General features: G+C 46.9%; 1 protein-coding gene across 1 annotated transcript in view; it reads left to right on the forward strand.

The window, feature by feature from the left end:
• The first annotated feature begins 8,437 nt into the window (after positions 1–8,437).
• MYO16 (myosin XVI) overlaps positions 8,438–20,241 on the forward strand; it is a 167,649-nt gene continuing 155,845 nt past the window's right edge. The window contains exon 1 of the mRNA XM_077314411.1: positions 8,438–8,777. The gene's annotated coding sequence lies outside the window, so the exon portion shown is untranslated. The remainder of the gene's footprint in view (positions 8,778–20,241) is intronic.

A 20,241-nucleotide genomic window follows, 5' to 3' on the forward strand; every position in this document is an offset into this window, starting at 1 on the left:
ACCTTCCTCAGCCACTCCCGTGGACAAATTCTCAATCAAGATGAGCTTCCTTTACTACTTGGCTCCAACCAATGGGCAAATGCTTCTAGCCGGTCTGGTGTAGTGGTTAAAAAGCAACGGACCCTAATCTGGACAACCAGGGCTGATTCTCCACTCCGCCACACGCAGCCAGCTGGGTGTCCTTGGGTCGGTCACAATTCTCTTAGAGCTGTTTTTGCAGAGCAGTTCTGTCAGAGCTCTCTCAGCCCCATCCATCTCACAGGGTCTCTTGTGGGGAGAGGAAGGGAAAAGCGTTTGTAAGCCATTTTAGGACTCCTTCGGGTAGCAAAAATTTGAGTTAAAAAACCCAGCCCTCCTATTGTCAGCAGGGGCACAAATGAAAATTGAATCGGTTGTGAGGCTTATCACATAAAACTGAAGAAACTAGGTGATCATCTTTGGCTCAGCAGCAGAGCCACCTGCTTTGCAGGTAGACAGTGCTGCAGGGGCATCTCCAGGTAAAGCATTCCTGCGTTGAGCAGGGGGTTGGACTAGATGGCCTGTATGGCCCCTTCCAACTCTATGATTCTATGATTCTATGGCCTGTATGGCCCCTTCCAACTCTGATTCTATGATTCTAAAAGAACCAAGTAGTATGTGATGTAGGAACCCCCTGCCAGAGACCCCAGAAAGCTGCTGTCAGTCTGATTAGGTCTAAGGCAGCTTCATGTGTTCATGTATGTTCTTATCTCTAATGGCTTGGATCAGAGTGCCTGAAAGACCACCTCCTCCTGTACTGTTCGGCCAACCAGTTAAGATCCTCCTCAAAAGCCTTCACTGGCAAAGGTGAGGTGGTGTCAAGAGCTGAGAGAACTCACAACAAGCTTCTTAATAATCAGAAAGCTTTATTGAGAAGTACTACACGCATCAAGACTGGCAAAGTCAAATCTGACCTGAGTACAGATTTGCTTCTTCTTATCAATACAATTCTCCCGCTCAAAACTTGAAAGTTCCCAAGGGAGGGGAGAAGGAGAGAAGAGGCACAGGCAATTAAAACAGTGATACATTCTCATGGCCTTGACTGGGTGATAGCGAAACCGGGCCCAGCCGAGAGGCCTCAACAAGTGATAAGAGTTACAATAACAGATATTTCACTTTAATTGTTAGCATGAATACAGGACCTGTAGCAACCAGGCTCCAAGCAATATAACTGTCATGGAAGAACTCAGGCTAATTTATGACAGAGATTCTACAATCCTGACAGGTGGGTGGCAAGAGTCAGGGCATTTTCAGTGGCAGCACCCCAGTTCCCCCTACATTCTCATCGCCACACTATTTTCTGTTTCCCTTTTCTTGATATGCCCCATATCTTTACCTTCCCCTCTTTCCTACTCACCAGTCAACCTACATTTTATTTCCCCCCTTTGTTTAAATTTATTTGTGTTTATACCCCTCCTTTCTCTACATTGTGGACACAAAGAGGCATACATCATTCCCTTCCAGTTTATCTTCACAACAACCCTGTGAGGTAGGTTAGGCTGAGAGCATGTGACTTGCCAAAGGATGCCCAGCAAGCTTACGTGGCAGAGTGGGTTCAACCTGGGGATTCGAACTAGCCTGACACTCTTAAATTCTGCACCCTTTTGACTTTTGTGTGGTGGCTACTTTCAAACAGTACCAAACCTCGGTGAGTCATGAAACTGATGTATAAACTTGCCTAGTGGTTGCTGCTGGGCTTGGCTCTGAAGAGTCCTCCATCAAAGACAAAAACATCTGTGCAAAGTACCATGCCCCTCCCGCTCTTTTGCTGACAAACCAAGGCTAGAAGGCTGACAATATTTCTGTGCTTGCCTAGCAACAGCCTCTGAGGGGATTTCTATCTTAAAGCTTCGATTTGTTTTGTTTTTTTTTAATCAGGCTTTTTCATTTATAGAAAGATCTGCCTTGTTTATCCATGGCCTCCTTTCTCTGGATTTAAATATCTATGGATTTGCCTACATTAGGAATCAGACATTTTAGCTAATGGAAAGAGGGAGGTCAACAGCCAGGGGAACGCTACGGTATCCTGCATGAAGGAAAATTAACAACTGAGAATGTTTGCTGCAAAGAAACAGTTGCATTGGATGGAAACGGATGGTGACAGTACAGAAGAGTAGCAGGTATATCACTGAAGAGAACGCTGAACAACCAAAATAAAAATACCAACTGGGCAACTTAGCAAGAAGTGAATAGATACTAAAATAAACATTTCCTCCTGTTTGCTAAAGGCTGTGCCACAAATGTATCTCCTCCACCCACTGTGCAGCCACCCGGCCTCCCAGACAAGCCACTGCCCCTCGGGTGAACCAGTGCCACATATCTCCTTGATAATCCAGTGAACATCTCAGAGCTGTGGCCTGAAGGATCAGACCAGTGGTCCATCTAGTTCAGCAGTCACCCACAGTTCCTTCGGAGAGCCGACCACAGGTCATAGAGTCTGAGGCCCCCTGATGTTGCCTCCTGGCACTGGCATTCAGAGGTTGACTGCCTCTGATTTTGGAGGTTCCTTTTTATCACCATGGTTAGTACCCACTAATAGACCTATTCTCCATGAATTTTAGGAATGCCAGCTACTAGGTGGGACCTGGGGATCTCCTGGACTTATATCTCCACATTAAAGAGATCAGTTCCCCTGGAGAACATGGATGCTTTGAAGGATGGACCCCGTTGCATGATACTCCATTGAGGTTCCTTCCCACCCCAAATCCAATCCACTCCTGGCTCCACCCACAAAGCCTCCTGGTATTTCTCAGCCCAGAGCTGACAACGCTAATGAATCTATCTAATCCCATTCTAAAGCTGTCTGTGCCTGCAGCCAGCACTACATCTCCTGGCAGCAAATTCCACAAAATCTCTTCTGGTGTAAGGAAGTATTTCCTTTCAACCACCCTAACTCCACTGCCTGTCAGCTTCATTGGAAGCCTTCAAGTTCTAGAATTTTGGGAAAAGGAGGAGAGCCAGCTTGGTGTAGTGGTGAGGAGCGCGGATTCCTGATCTGCCAAGCCGGGTTTGATTCCCCGCTCCCCCACATGCAGCCAGCTGGGTGACCTTGGGCTCCCCACAGCACTGATAAAGCTGCTCTGAGCGAGCAGGAATATCAGGGCTCTCTCAGCCTCACCCACCCCACAGGGCGTCTGTTGTGGGGAGAGGAAAGGGAAGTTGACTGTAAGACGCTCCTTCCCTTTTACCTTGAGAGAACCAAACACTGCTGTCCGTGTGATTCAGGTGGGTAGCTGCGTTGGTCTGAAGCAGCAGAACAACGTTTGTGTGTTTTGGCACCTTTAAGAGCAACGTAGTTTTATTCCAGGTACACAAAATAAAACTTGAAGGTGCTCCCGGACTCAGACTCTTTGTTCTAGTGCTGATGTGTCCACTGTTCTAGGAAACAAACACCTCTAAAAGCCACTAGGGGGCAGCAATGCTATATGTCTAATGAAATGGCAGGTTTGGGGAGGATTGGCCAAGGCAGCACAGAAATAATTCAAGGCAGTTGCCTGCTACAACAGAAGCAATAAGCATTGCTCATGCTGACCACAGATTCATCTAGGAGCATCAATGTGAAAAAGCACCTGCTGCTGGGGCCTGAAGTCCAGCCATTCTCAACCTTTTAGGAGGTCTTCTCAGGTCCCGGAGCCCCCTGCAGTAGGATGGCTGCTTGCACAATAAGCTAGGCTAAAGGAGGCCTAAGCTAAGAGAGCGCAAAGCAGACTCTGCATACCTTGTGCGGGAGACGGATTTCTAGAACATTTGACCAAGAGGAGCATGTACGTTCATTCCCCCCCCCCCACCCTCTTGAATTCAGTAATTCAAGCACACACAAAGGAATGTGTTACGTGATTACTTTATCATTCCTTTGACAAAGGCAGAACTTTCTAGTAATTAATGGTATTATGGGTGACAAGGGTATTTCATCAGTTCAGTTACCAGAACCCCCATAAACTCTTTGGGCTCCCCTTCTCACATTCTTCAGTCTGTGGCCCCCTTCAAATATAGTCTAGATCAGCCTTTCTCAACTTTATTTTGCCGTGGAGAAACCCTGAAACATTCTTCAGGCCTTGGGAAACCCTAGAAGTGACTCAATCGTGCAGAATTTGGTTGGGAAACAGAGCTGTGGACATACCCAACGAGGGCCACCTTGTGTACATGTCCACACTTCCCACCTTCTACAGGCTCATCATTAGCCATTTTGGAAGGGCGAGGTCTATATGACCACATATGACCACATATGGTCATATCACCTGATAAATGTTTAACAATTTAAAAAAATATATTAAAAAATAACTCCCACCCATTCGGGAAACCCTTCCAGGGCTGTTAAGCAACCCCTTGTCTAGAGTCTAAATTACAGAGCTGAGTTTGTCCTGGAGAAACTGGCTGCTTGGACAGTGGACTCCATGTCATTACACTCCACTGAAGACCCACCCCTTCCCGGCCTCCACCCCCCACACCTCCAGGAGGTTGGTGTTACCAATTGCTAAGAATAGATGGTTTGCTATTGTTGGATTCTTGAACATGTGAATTGAGGCTAGAAGGGTTAGATCACCAGCCCAATTATCACCCCACTAGTGTTGTAGACCTGAACCTCCCATTCTCTCATAGTCAGAGATATCAGTCAGTCCTCATTCTTCGTGACTTGCTTCAGATCTGGCTTGGGTTGTTTGTGTGGCTGTTCAGCTGGAAGGGCTAAACTTATTTCCTCTGTTTCCCATGGTTTCTCTGTAATTCAGGCCACCATATGCTTGCCAAGGATGGGACATTTCCTGCCTGTCAAGAGCAGAGTCTGCACTTACTTTCTTTATTCCATTGTCAATCCTGTTGAATTCAGATCGCTTTGAACTCGGGTCTTCCTCTTCCCCCCTCCCCATTGAAACAGGAAAGTCTTCTGCACATGGTTAGGGAGGCTCAGAAGGGTGGGGGGAAGCCAAGCCTCTTTCTTTCTTTTCTTGAAGGGGGGGGGGGTGAGAGGAGCCAGGCAGGGAGCCTCTTTCTTTTCTTGGAGGGGAGGGGGAGAGAATCGAAAAAGGCAGAGGAGGGAGGAAAAATCCAGGACCTACAGAAGTTGAGAGAAATTAGGGGCTACTCCTTTAAGGCAAGCATGTCACATGACCAGGTGTAGCCTATTAGAGGTTCTCTACCATGGAGCTTTCTTTCCCAATCTGGATATTGAGGATTAAAAGCACTCGAAGATATCGCACAATAAAGGTAGAGTCACTCCGGATCAATCCTTCTTGCTGCAGAAGGAAAATTTAAATCGCCCAAAATCCAAACGGTAATCGCATTCTGTGTAGAGGGCAGGGAATGAATCGATCTGGGGTTGGAATAAAAGCTCCCTGCAGTTTACACCAAGGAGTCACCTAGAGAGAGGACTGACATCACTTCCGGGTATCCGTTTTTCAAGGGACTGTTTTTTTTCTTTTTATTTTAAGCATTCCTATTAGGTTTTGCAGTCTTCAAGTGGTACCTGGACATCTCCTGGAATAACAACTGGTCTCCAGGTTATAGAGATCAGTTCCCCTGAAGAAGTCAGGTGTTTTGGAAAGTAGAATCTCTGGCATATTTCCCTACTGAAGTTCTTCCTCTAATCCTGCCCCCCTCAGGTTCCATGCCCCAAAACAGGGGTAGTCAAACTGCGGCCCTCCAGATTTCCATGGACTCCAATTCCCAGGAGCCCCTGCCAGCGAATGCTGGCAGGGGCTCCTGGGAATTGAAGTCCATGGACATCTGGAGGGCCGCAGTTTGACTACCCCTGCCCCAAAATCTCCAACCCAGAGCTGGCCAAGTCAATACATCACTGTAGCCCTGCCCCAACACTTTGGTTTTGTTTAGTGTGTTGACATACCACAGGGACACCTACAACTTCAGAGGGCATGGTGAAGATCATTCTGTTGCACACCCTGTTTTCTCCTGCTTCCTTCACCCCTCTCAGTTGCTCCTATTTCCCCTGGCAATTAAACAAAACAAACCTTGAGACATATCATTATACTGCTGTACCAGTCATCCAAACTGAGGGTTTAATGGGGGCGGGAGGGGGGGGGAGAGAAACCCTATAAAGCATCCTTTCTCAACTTTTTTCCCATTCACAAACCCCTGAAACATTCTTTAGGCTTCGAGAAACCTCGGAAGTGGCCCGGTGGTGCAGAATATGATTGGGAAGCAGAGCTGTAGACACGCCCACTTTCCCCTTCTCACCCCCTCCAACATCTCAAGTCGAAAGCATCTCTTCTCCTCCTGTCTTCCTTCTTCAGGGTCCAGCTTTCACATCCGTAGGTTGTTATGGGGAAGACAACGGCATTGACTAGCCAGCACTTTGTATTAAGGCTGATATCCTGACTCTTCCATATTTGGATCATGCCTAACATTGCGTTCTGGCCCAGTGTTATTCGCCGTTTGATTTCACGGCTGCATAGAATCATAGAGTTGGAAGGGGCCATACAGGCCATCTAGTCCAACCCCCTGCTCTACGCAGGATTAGCCCAAAATCTCCAACTCCAAAATCTCCAATCCACCACTATGATTTATCATAGAGCCAAGAAAGATGAAATCATCAATACATTCAATGTTCTCATTGTCAATTGTGACTTTGGTGCTACTGACAATATTTGTCATGTTCTTGGTCTTTTTGATATTTAGGTATAGTCCCTTCTTTTCACTTTCTTCTTTTAGTCTCTTTATCAGGGTCTTCAGATCACGCTCCGATTCAGCAAGGAGTGTTGTATCATCTGCATAGCAGAAATTATTGATGTTACGACCTCCAATTTTGAAAAGAATTTTAATTCTTCCAGATTAAGCTTCCGTATAATTAAAGGTAAAGGGATCCCCCGTGCAAGCACCGAGTCATGTCTGACCCTTGGGGTGACGCCCTCTAGCGTTTTCTTGGCAGACTCAATACGGGGTGGTTTGCCAGTGCCTTCCCCAGTCATTACCGTTTTACCCCCAGCAAGCTGGGTACTCATTTTACCGACCTCGGAAGGATGGAAGGCTGAGTCAACCTTGAGCCGGCTGCTGGGATTGAACTCCCAGCCTCATGGGCAAAGCTTTCAGACGGCTGCCTTACCACTCTGCGCCACAAGAGGCTCTTCCATATAATTACCTCTGCATAAAGGTTAAAAAGAAAGGGTGATAAGATGCACCCTTGTTTCACTCCTTGGCTGACCTTGAACCAATCAGTGTCTCCATATATTGTTCATACTGTGGCATCCTGGTTGGTGTACAATGAACTGATGAGGTGGGTTAAGTGGGATGACACTCCCAATTCACGTAAGGCATATCCTAGTTCAGTAACCATCTATAAATCCCTCATAAAGAAGTCGGCTTTTTATTCATTGGGTTGATTATGAATTTCAATTGCTGATTTTTTAGAATTTTAAAGGCTAGTTTAATATTTGATTTGTTGCATGCTTTAAACCTTTAGTAACCCATCCGGAACCTCCAGGGAACATGAGGGTATAAATGGAAAAAATAATAAATTAATCTTGTTTTACGGCAGGGTATTCTGCTTAGCTGTTTTTTTCTCTTTAACATGGACAGCTTCCGTCTGATCAGACAAGGAGTTCAGAAGCAGGACAAGGGGTTGATTCAGCTCTGTGCCTGTCTGTCTCTTCCCCTTGTACAAAAACATAGTTTCTAATTCTCTAGAGGGGCAGGAGTAGCTGGAAAAGTGGGGGTTTTTAAATGTAATCCCAACTATTGGAAAATTGGGGTGTTAGGGTGGGGGGGAGCTTTCCCATAGCTGAGGATTAGGATCTTGGAAGGTGTGACAGGACAAAGCGTGCATGTGAATGAAAGAGCAAGCAAAGTGTGGAGATACTCCTCCCCTCTCCTGCTTTAATTGGAGTCCCAGCAACCCCTTCAGGTTTGTTTGTTTTGGTTGGCAGAGTAATTGACAGAGCAATGGTACACAACCTGATTAAAGAATAGATGAAGGTTTATTTAGGAACTAACATATTTGAAGGAGCCTCTTGTGGCGCAGAGTGGTAAGGCAGCCGTCTGAAAGCTTTGCCCATGAGGCTGGGAGTTCAATCCCAGCAGCCAGCTCAAGGTTGACTCAGCCTTCCATCCTTCCGAGGTCAGTAAAATGAGTACCCAGCTTGCTGGGGGGTAAATGGTAATGACTGGGGAAGGCACTGGCAAACCACCCCGTATTGAGTCTGCCAAGAAAACGCTAGAGGGCGTCACCCCAAGGGTCAGACATGACTCGGTGCTTGCACAGGGGATACCTTTACCTAACATATTTGATAAAAAGAAGGAGAGGCAGAGATAGTTTCCTAACTACATACAACGCTGGCTCTCACATAGCTTCTAGGTAGCAAGCAGTCTCCGCTCAGGGTTTTCCGTTTAATTTTCGCCAGAGGGAGCACCAGGGGGACACGGGATTGAAAGCCTGCAGGGAGGTGCCATTCATTGAAAGCCTAAGGATTTTCCCTCCGCTGCAAGTGTTGGTCCCGTTGTGGAGACAATGCTGTGTGGGAGGAACGATTGTTTTGCAAGGGAAAGGGAGTCAGTCAGAAAAGGAGAAATGGATAATGCGGCACACGGTGATAGTCTCAGCTGTCTGGTAATACGGTGAAAAGACAGACTGCTTGAGGAAAGAGGAGAGTGGGGATTTGACCCAGCCCACCCACCTCCCTCTCACTGCACAAGCTGACACCCAGCACTTAAACTTGGACTTTATTTCCAGGAGGGATCTTCCTGACCCTGAAATCCATGTCTGGAGGGGAACCGATGGAAATACACAACAGCTGTCCTCAGATCCCAGAGGGGTGAGTATTGCCTTAATTGGGATTGGGTTTCTTCCTACCTTTTACAGAAGGGTCGCTTTTAAATGGTGTTCTTAGAAATGCTTGATTTTATTGCTTTTTAAAAAAAATCATATTTATGGTTCATGTCCAAGAAAACCACCTGAAGGAAGAATAACAAGCCTAAGAAATCACAACCGGGTGACTCTCTTGAACGGCTGTCGAAATTTAACCTGACCGTAGTGGTTTTAAGACGAGACCGTCGCCGTCTGCTTCACAAACTTTCATGCCCACCTACTTTAGAACTGGCGAGGAGCCCGGCCGATGGAGCAGCGGCCTGATTTCCTTCAAGCAAAAATGTCACAACTGGAGTGCCGCTTCCATCCCACCACTGTGATGTCCGAGATTATTGTCAAAATTCAGTTCTCATGAAAAGTTACCGAACGGACAAAAGGCTTCCAGGCAAGGGTGGCCTTCTGCCTGGCAAATAACTATCCTCTCTTTGTAGGGTTTTATTATTAATTTTTTGCATAGTTGAGACCGTCCCGCTGAGCAGGATTTTTCTGTGAGCTGCGGCTGCGGCTGGCTGCCGCTGGTGGCGTTTTGGACGAGGGATTCGGGGACGTGTGACGGCCGTGAAGAAGAAAAGCAAACCGGGCTCTGAAAACAAAACCTGAACGCTTTTGTAAGCCTGCCAAGATTTCAGCCCAACTGTCAGAGGGCTGATGCTCAGAAGGAGAGGGCTCTGTTGCCAACATGTACGGGGCACAAACGGCTATTCATTAGGGAGCGTTGTGGTTTCTGTGTTAGCTCTCCTTGGCAGTCTTATAGTGAGAACTGTCCTTGTTTGCACTGAGGGGAAAAAAAAAACGTCCCCAATTACCATAGAAACCCCTTGCGTGCTGGAGGAAGCTGAGGTCATGCAAAGCATTGTTTGCTCCTGGTGAATGATGCTTTCTTGCAGGGCTAGCAGAGAAACGGACAACTCCATCCCCAGCCTAGTTCTCCATGACCGAATATTCCCCTCTTCCCAAACTCTTCTGAGTTCTGCAGCGTTGCTCTGAAATGTTACTTATAACTCGGTGGCAAAGATTAAGCTAACTCCTCCACCACATTCCTTCTCCATTGTACTCCACACATAAAGTTTCTTAAGTATGGATCTGAAGGTCGGCCAAAATAAAAGGCGGAATGTTACTCTATGCGCCCCAAAGACCGTTTATGCACTGGGAACCTCACTGCCCCAGCTCCCTTGGACCGTTTATGCACTGGGTACTTCAGTGTCCCAGCTCCCATGCAGGAGCAGAAATCGGGGGCGGATGAGGTGCACCTGGCCAAATGCTCCCCCATGTGGGTGCTGGAAGAGGTGGGGCAACCTGGCACGACTGAAACTCCAGCCTGCAGCCTGGCTTGAAACCTCCAGTGCGTAAACGGTCCAAGTGCAGAATTTAGTGAATGGCATGAACATCTTAGGACTTTCTGTGTTTTTTGCTGCCAAATCACAGCTCACCCAGGTCAGTCCTGTGGGGTTTTCTAAGCAAGAGACATTCAGAGGTGGTTTGCCAATGCCTGCCACTATTCACCACCCTTGTATTCCCTTGTGGTCTCCCATCCAAATACCAGCCAGGGTTGATAATGCTTCGTTTTTGAGATCTGACAAGATTAGAGCAGCCCGGACTAACCAGGTCAGGGCTTGCTCTTCTTTGCTTGTCTCTTCTTTTCAGTCTTCTGTGTCTCTCTGCAGTCTCGATTGCAGCAGAGGGACTAAGCTCTTGGTGGTGGACACTGTACCCTGGACTGGGGATTCCTATTGGATACAGCTCAAAATGGATTCTGGGGAATTCAGTATTAAATCTTCCGCAGGCATTCACTCACAGGGCCAGAACAAACAAGTCACACTGGGATCCTATTGTCATAGAAAGGCCCTGTTTCCCAGAATCCCTGCTGTATTGTTGTTGTTGTTGTTAGGTTGTTGTTAGGTGCGAAGTCGTGTCTGACCCATCGCGACCCCATGGACAATGATCCTTCCTGTCCTCTACCATTCCCCAGAGTCCATTTAAGTTTGCACCAGTGACTCCATCCAGCCACCTCATTCTCTGTCGTCCCCTTCTTCTTTTGCCCTCGATCGCTCCCAGCATTAGGCTCTTCTCCAGGGAGTCCTTCCTTCTCATGAGGTGGCCAAAGTATTTGAGTTTCATCTTCAGGATCTGGCCTTCTAAGGAGCAGTCAGGGCTGATCTCCTCTAGGACTGACCGGTTTGTTCGCCTTGCAGTCCAAGGGACTCGCAAGAGTCTTCTCCAGCACCAGAGTTCAAAAGCCTCAATTCTTTGACGCTCGGCCTTCCTTATGGTCCAACTTTCACAGCCATACATTGCAACTGGGAAGACCATAGCCATGACTAGATGCACTTTTGTTGGCAGGGTGATGTCTCTGCTTTTTAGGATGCTGTCTAGATTTGCCATAGCTTTCCTCCCCAGGAGCAAGCGTCTTTTAATTTCTTTGCTGTATTGCTGTATTGTATTCCTGCCTTATTCAGAAAACACAAAATAGAAAGGGCCACCAGTCCACAGCCACAGACTTGTCAAATGAAGGGAAAAAATGCTGCCAAGGCATCAAATTCAACTTTTTAACAATTGTTCAAAGCCAAGCCAAAATGAGCGCTGGAATATTGATTTTCAAGGAGTATTCCTTCATCAGCAGCTATACATTTTAGATAACAAATCAAAATATGGTTACAAAATTTACCTTTCCCTGCAATCACAACCAAAATATAATTAATTGCATTAAAGCAGGCATACCGCTAATGAAATAGCAATGGTTTAAATTTCTCAACTTGTACAATCCTACAATTGAAAATAAAACCATCATGACACACCAATATGCAACAATGAAAAACAATACAATGTCATACAAGTATCTGTTCCACATACTATATTTCTGGTAAGGCCTTGGAGGAGGAGCTGGCCTCATGTCTTAAGTGCCACTCAGGGCAGCTGTCCCGCCCCTGAGCGCCACCTCCTCCAATTGGCTGCTCATGTTGGATGGAGCGATGCCCAACAGTCACCCAGCACAACCCCCCACAGCTTTCCCTCTGGTGTGGGCATTAGTGAGGGCTGTCCCCTGATGGCTGCCAGTCCCCTATCCCACCTCCTCAACTGAGGGAATGAGCTGAGGGACTTGCAGATGGCCCCTCTGATGCCGCTCCTCGGTTGGACCTGCAGGACATTGGGTGTGTGGGAGGGGTTCTGGATTGTGGGCAGGCATTTCTCTGTGGAGCCTCCAACCGGAGCCCCCATGTCACCAAGCCCTGCCTGCCTGCTTGCCCCAGGCACAGAATGGGGTTGCTACCCCCCCTCCCTGCATCTGATAGCAATGCAGCATTTATGAATTGCTATGAATTTAGGCAGGTCATGAAGGGAGGGATGAAGGAGTACTCAGCTCTTGTCATCCTCTCTCATTAGCTCAGGGTAATGCTGATTGGCACTTTGGTGTCAGGAACATATTTTCCTTCTGGATAGATCGGCCCAGGGATCCTGGAGGTTTTCTGCCTTCTTCTGAGCATAGAGCAGGGGTCTCAGGGGAGAGGGAGGGGAAGGTAGCTGAGAATTTCCTGCATTCTGCAGAGGGATAGACTACATGACCCTGGGGGTTCACTTAAAGTTCTATATTTCTGTTTCTTCATGCTCTAGGATAATTTTTTTAAAGTTGTTTTAAAAAACGTGAACGATCTGATTCTTATAAAAGTTTGCAAGGAATCAGTACTATATAACCCTTGATGACACTCATGCCAGTGCACAGCTTTGGGGAATATATGTTGTTGGGTGGAGGAAGGAAACCACTCAGTTCGCATATTCGGTGGCGTTTGGGTAGGAGTGACTAGATGAAGAAAAATGGAATGGGTTGTGTCGCATGAGGCCACGTTGTTTGTCTCTCCCAGGACTGGATTATTGAAAGACCTCAGCTGAAGAAGTTTTAGCCTGGTGTGGGTCCTCCCTTTATGGAACCCACGTCTTCTGGAGGAGTTAGCCCCCAGACCCCCTTCCTATGGACAACTGAAGCTGGTTGTAGTAGCCAGCTACTAGCAGAATTTATTCTCCTGTTCAGACAAACCTGCTTGCCTTAGGTTAGCAAAGTGTGGTTGAAGCACAAGTGACAAAAACTGCTTTCTTATGGTTTTCACCTCCTCCTTGCACTCCGGAATCACTGTGGTGTGCTGTGTAAAATGTCTGTACTGCTTCCTGAAATCCTGCTTTTTCCTGCCTGTTTTGAGCCGCATGATTTTTCTCAGTGTTTTTTTCTTTTTTAAACAAACACTTAAGATGAGTGCTATAATGCTATAGCACTGCAGCAGTACTGTTGAGGCCACTTGATTTCACTCTGATCTCAATAGTCAATGGATCTCATTGGTACTGCTATAGTGCTATAGGATTCAACGTAGAATTAAAAAAAAAAACCCAACAACACTGAGGAAGATTGAGGTGTGAAAAAGAACGGCACTGTTTGAAATGGCCATGTCCTTATATTGCTTGACTTGCCAACAACAAATAATATCCAGTTTATTATTTGCCACCAGCAGAACAGTAATGTGAAAATTCCCAGGTAACAGGAAGAACACATGGGCTTAAGCCAACTTTTCTCAACTTTTTAACCATTTCTCAACTTTTTTGCCTGAAACACACTTCAGGCTTTGAGAAACCCCAGAACTGGTGCAATTGTGCAGAATTTAGTTGGGAAGCACAGCTGTGGACACGCCCACCTGGGGCCCCTCCCCTTCCCACTCCCTCCAGACCCATCACTGGCCACTTGGGGGGGGGGGCAGGTTGATATGGCCGTATCACTCAATAAACATTTATCAAGTTTTAAATATATATTAGAATTAATTAACTACCACCCATCTGGGAAATCGTTCCAGGGCCATCAAGAAACTCCAGGGTTTCACGAAACCCTGGTTGAGAAAGCCTGGCTTGAGCAGAACAGCTCCCCCCCCCTCCGTTCTTTAAACACCTATAGAATCCTGAAGGAGGAGTGGTACATGCCCGTTAACCTACACGAGACGGGGGTGGAGTGGACTTAGGTCGGTGATGGAGTCCCCAGCAGGATGGTGTCACTTCCAGTTTGAGCTGGAAGTGACATCATTGCGATAGAGGTGACTCTTGGGTTAATCACAGAGTTTGTGGGCAAATATTATAGCATCACCCAGTGTGAAGACATCACTTCTGTTTTCTGCTGGAAGAGGTGTCATTTCACAAGGCAAACCCAGTCCCTCTCCCATTTTGCCCACTGGGGGGCAAATGTGGCACTAGGGGGCAAATGTGGGGGAGCAAACGGAGAAATTCCCCAATAATTTTCCTCCCCCTCCTTCCCCCTGCCAGGAACTCATTATTTTTTCTGTTCTCGAAGTCAGCGATCTCTTCCGATGAATGAAAAGGTTGTGTTTTATTCCACCTTCGGGCTCTGTTAAATCGACTAAGGAATTTGTCTGCTCAGTGTCTTTTAAAATGCTTCTTCCTCGCCCAGTACCTCGAGATTAATTAAAATAGGCCATGTGCTCTTTTCAGCCTAACCTCTGTGTGACTGCTTTGAAAATGGTATTTCTTGTTCCCCCCTCCTCTTAATTCCCAGAATTGCTGTCGAGGAAAAGAAAAGGATTAACCTTTGTTCATAGGGAATGATTTCACCAATGCATTTGTAAAAGAGACAAAGAGAGAGAGAGAGAGAAAAGAAAAAGGCAGTGTTATTTCAGTAAGCAAAAAGAAGGGACCTAATGAAGATAAAATCCAATGTAGGCAAATCCAATGTGTGGCACATAGAAAAAGAGGAAAACAGGGTAGGATTTTGAGATAGATTTCGTGGTTAAAATGCACATGACAAAGGCTACCTCCAGCAGACCCCAGGGGTGAGAGCTCTATCTGCCTGGACTGAATCAGCACAGAAGAGAAAACCTCCTCCATGGCCAAGAAATTTTAATGTCTCAGTTTCCCTACTCACTGGAAAGGTAGATCTGGGCTGGTTCTGCATTTACATTTTGTTTTTCCGTTGTTGAGCCTGCAGAATTCAGATTTATCTGAACCCGTGTCTTTGGCCTTTGTTTTCCCCCCAAATTGAAACAGATGTTGACTTCTACATTTAATTGTGTGGCTGCTCTCTCCTTCCCACTTGATTGAGAAAGCTAAGAGGAGGGAGGGGAGTGGTAGTCATAGAGCTGGAGCTCTATGGGGTTTATTTCATAGAATCATAGAATCATAGAGTTGGAAGGGGCCATACAGGCCATCTAGTCCAACCCCCTGCTCAACGCAGGATCAGCCCTAAGCATCCTAAAGCATCCAAGAAAAGTGTGTATCCAACCTTTGCTTGAAGACTGTCAGTGAGGGGGAGCTCACCACCTCCTTAGGCAGCCTAGTCCACTGCTGAACTACTCTGACTGTGAAAATTGTTTTCCTGATATCTAGCCTATATCGTTGTACTTGAAGTTTAAACCCATTACTGCGTGTCCTCTCCTCTGCAGCCAACGGAAACAGCATCCTGCCCTCCTCCAAATGACAACCTTTCAAATACTTAAATAGGGCTATCATGTCCCCTCTCAACCTCCTTTTCTCCAGGCTGAACATTCCCAAGTCCCTCAGCCTATCTTCATAGGGCTTGGTCCCTTGGCCCCAGATCATCTTCGTCGCTCTCCTCTGTACCCTTTCAATTTTATCGACGTCCTTCTTGAAGTGAGGCCTCCAGAACTGCACACAGTACTCCAGGTGTGGTCTGACCAGTGCCGTATACAATGGGGCTATGACAATGGGACTATTTCCTGCCGTTTGTCTCCTCTACAGCCAAAGTAAGTGGGGGTGGGGATGGAGAATGAGCTGCCCATTTAGTTTTCTTTTCCGAAGTGAGGGGGGGGGGAGGAGAACAAGGGGGGAAAGACACAAAAGATGGTAGAGTATCTCAAAATGCTGCCCCTCCTCATCCTGCAGCCAGCTGGCCACAGTCCCAACAGGCCCACACCCAGGGTCTGAGTGACATGCCTGTCGAACTCCACCTATCCATCCAGCCTGCTGGTGCAGTAGGTTTGCATGCAGGGTCCAAGCGACATACCTGTCAAGCTCCCCCTATCCATCAAGCCTGCCGTTCCCTGGGAAGGCGTAGCCAGAGAGAAGTCCAGTGTCTATTGGAGTGCCCCACAGCCACCTCACCAAAAGACACAGGAAGATGCCGCTGCCCGGGCATATGCACAGCCCCTTATGGAGGCTCCCACTCCATTCCCTGAGGAACCCCTAAAGGGAGTTGGTAGAGACACGATAAGTTCTTATCCACTGCCACCCTCTGTATCCAGTTCCGGAGAAAGGAGCACAGCCACTGCAAGGCTGTTCCCCAAATCCCAGCCACAGTGAGGCACCAGGCTAACAATTTGTGATTGACCGATCTACCATCAGGAGGTCAGCTGAGCCTCCCTTATTCTGCTAGCCAACAAAAGGCACTTTATTAACTCCAAGACTGAAAAGAGTGCATGCCCAAATCTTGATACAAATTATAGCTTGCATGCCATTTCACTACCGCCCTTGCTGAGAGTACTTTGCTCAGACCCATAACTCACGTTTTGAGGACAATGCTGACATGATTAGAAAGACTTAGAAGAGAGCAACACGGCAATCAAAGCTCTCTGGTGGCTCTTTATGTACGGCGGTTTTGTTGGCATAACAAAAGGTGACTTCAAGAGAGGAGGCGGTGCATAGGTCACAGTCTAGGAGCAATTTCTCTGTACACATCCATTCAGCTACAATTGAACTTAAGATGTACATTTCACCACCCTTGGCGATCCTATTTTTAAAAGTTCAAGATATCCCCTGTGCAAGCACCGGGTCATGTCTGATCCTTGGGGTGATGCCCTCTAGCGTTTTCATGGCAGACTCAATACGGAGTGGTTTGCCAGTGCCTTCCCCAGTCATTACCGTTTACCCCCCAGCAAGCTGGGTACTCATTTTACCGACCTCGGAAGGATGGAAGGCTGAGTCAACCTTGAACTGGCTGCTGGGATTGAACTCCCAACCTCATGGGCAGAGCTTCAGACTGCATGTCTGCTGCCTTACCACTCTGCACCACAAGAGGCTCTTTGAAAAGATAGCACTTGGCTATTTCATTGCCAAAAGATGGGCTCTCCTGAGTCCACATGGCCTTATTTTTCTCTGACTGCCCACTCATGAGATTGTCCTTTGACAAGATTATGCATGCCATTTTGATCAGAGCCAGGGTCCAGAAATGTAACTAATTCAACTCTGGTTCTTCCATCTTGTAAACAATGTGTTAAATATAACGTGTCTCTCTTTGGATGCAGGGAAATGAGAATGACTCCAACAACATCCATCGTCCCTGGATTAGAACTAAAATTAACAATAGGAAACTGAATAAAGTTTGAGTCCGATGGCAAATTTAAAACCAACAATGTTTAATTCTGGGCATGCACGCAAATGTTTACACTTTGAATAAAACTCTGTTGGGATTAAAGGTGCCACGGGACCCAAAACTTAGTCGTATGGCTTCCGACCAAGACAACCCCCCCGCCCCAAATCTATAGAAAACTGAAGTAAGAGGTAGATGTTAGATCTGGATTTCTCAACCAGGGTTTTGTGAAACCCTGGGGTTTCTCAATGGCCCTGGAAGGGTTTCCAAAATGAGTGGGAGTTAACTAGTTTTTAATATATTTTCAAAAATTGTTAAACATTGATCAGGTGATATGAATGTATATGGTCATGTTGTCCTATCCCCCCTCCCAAAATGGCCAGTGATGGGCCTAGAGAGGATGAGAAGAGGAGGGGCCCTGGAGGAACATGAACACCGTTACGCTTCCCAACCATATTCTTGACAATCACGCCACTTCTGAGGTTTCTTGAAACCTGAAGAATGTTTCAGGGGTTTCTCAATGGTAAAAAAAAATTGAGAAAAGCTGTATTAGAGGCATTAACCCAGTTTGACCGTCAAATGCTGTTGCTTCCCCATAACAAATGGGTCAATGGTGTCCTCTCTATGTTGGCCCCCATATCAGGGTATGTTAATATCTGCAACTGTTCTATTACAAATTAAGAATTGTGTTTTGGAGTCAACCAGCGGAGCTATTCCTATTGTGAACAGCGCTGCCAGTTACACCGTTATATTTCCCAAGCTCTTCGCTGGCTCCTCTTTTGCACGCTGACAGACACAATTTGCAAGCTGAATTATTAACGCTTCCAAACTGGGTCTGTTCGAGCACATTGGCTATGACAGGCCCAGGCAACAGGACTTTTAGATCTTTCTGTAAGAGGGAGAATTAGCGTCCACGGCAATATCCGGCAATATCCGCCAATTCAAGGGCATCCTGCTCACTTTTTTAGATCCATCTCTCTGTCTACCTCATCTGTAAGAGCATCAGTGGGATTCAGCAGTGAATGTGTTTCTGGCTGGGAGGTTTCAGTCATAAAAGCTTTAAATTATTATTTTTTTAAAAACAAGTGGTGACCTATACATGGGGAAGTTCCCTCTCTGATCCCTGCTTTCTCCTCTGGCTTCTGACCCCCCGTTGCCACCTTTCTCTACCCTTTCCTTCTACTGCCATCTCCTCTCCCAGTGGTGAAGACTCTGCAGAGGCACTCAACTTTTAAGCCAGACCTGTAGGTCACTCAGTCACAGGCCTGTGAGGGGAGGAGGAGAGAGAAATGTTGATTCTACCTATTCTGCTCCCCATGTAGCTGGTGCTTAGTTCTAGGCCTCATGGTGAATGGTGGTTTTTTGCTCCTCAGAATAAGGGGTTAGAATAAGGTGACCAGGCGTCCCGAATCTGGAGAGACGGTCACGCTTTTATTCCAGATGTCCCGCGTCCCACCACGGTCTTCGGAAGTCTCCTGCTGGCTTCAATATGACCTTTCTCAGTGGAACAGGCGTTTCGGCACGGCTCTGCAGCTGGAGCTGGAACTTTGTGGTGAGTTGGAGGCGGGACGAGGTGCGTGCGCCCCCTAGCGGCTGGGAGGGAGGGAGATGCTGGCCGTCCGGCTGGCCTTGGAGTCCTAGGACACTCTCCTGCGTGGATTTCACATTTTCTTTGCTTGCAACAGCCTTCCTCTGGCCATTTTCTGCTGGTGGGGCTCTGAGAAGAAATTCTGAGAGGGGGGAAATGGGAGGAGCCAATGGGGGGCGTGCAGCAGATTCAGGTCTTCCTTTCCCATTGTGTGTGAATTCAACAAGGTCACCACAGATCAGATGAGCAGAAAGCCACCCTGTCTTCCTGACTCCTCCCTGGGTTTCTTAAATATCCCTGGGATACTATACTATCCCCCCCCAACTGGAGTAACCCTTCTGGGGCTCTGGAGTAACTCTGGGGTTACTAGTAACCCTGGCTGAATTCCTTCCTCTCCCCAAATCACCATCCTTAGGCATCTCCCCCAGATCTCCATCATTTTTCATCATAAAGGTGCTGGACGCTACTTCAGACCAACACAGCTACCCACCTGAACCTATCCTTAGCAAAACGAACACTTTTGCAATTTTATTATTTATTTATTTTTTGCTGGAGAGGTACTATGCTGTTTTCCCCCCTTCTTTCTAATTTTCTCCTGTGTGGTCTTGAGACCATTTCTGTTTGCACCCATTTATTTACAGCTGAGCTCCTTTTCTGCGGTTGCTATAGTAATGGCGGCTGACAAATAGAAACTGAAGATTGATGAAATGATTCTTTCAAGTATAATTGAACGAGATAAAGAGCCCAGAATGCTCTAGTGGTTAAAGGGTCAGGCGAGGCCCTGAGAGATCCCCGGTTGACACTGCCATGGAAGCTTGCTGGGTAAACATTGACCAGTCATACAGTCTCTACTTAACCTACCACAGAAGCTTGTTGTGAGAATAAGATGGTGGTGAGGGGAACCATGTAAACTGCTCTAGGTCTCCATCAGTAAGAATGGTAGAGTGTAAATCAGAGATAGCCAAACTGTGGTTCTCCAGATGTCCATAGACTACAAATACCTTGAGCCCCTGGGTAGTAGTGGTAGTCCAGGGACATCTGGAGAGCCACAGTGAGGCCACCCCTGGTATAAAGGAAGTAAATAAAAGTACAGTGAGTCATTAAGTTGCCTTGCCTTGCAAATGGGGGCTTTCTCTGTGGTGGATTAAAACGTTAACATTTGAATCATAGAATCATAGAGCTGGAAGGGGCCATACAGGCCATCTAGTCCAACCCCCTGCTCAACGCAGGATCAGCCCTAAGCATCCTAAAGCATCCGAGAAAAGTGTGTATCCAACCTTTGCTTGAAGACTGCCAGCGAGGGGGAGCTCACCACCTCCTTAGGCAGCCTATTCCACTGCTGAACTACTCTTGACTGTGAAAATTTTTTTCCTGATATGTAGCCTATATCGTTGTAGTTTTAAACCCATTACTGTGAGTCCTTTCCTCTGCAGCCAACGGAAACAGCATCCTGCCCTCCTCCAAGTAACAACCTTTCAAATACTTAAAGAGGGCTATCATGTCCCCTCTCAACCT

This window comes from Paroedura picta, chromosome 1 (assembly GCF_049243985.1).
Source record: "Paroedura picta isolate Pp20150507F chromosome 1, Ppicta_v3.0, whole genome shotgun sequence".
In the NCBI taxonomy this organism is placed as follows: Eukaryota; Metazoa; Chordata; class Lepidosauria; order Squamata; family Gekkonidae; genus Paroedura; species Paroedura picta.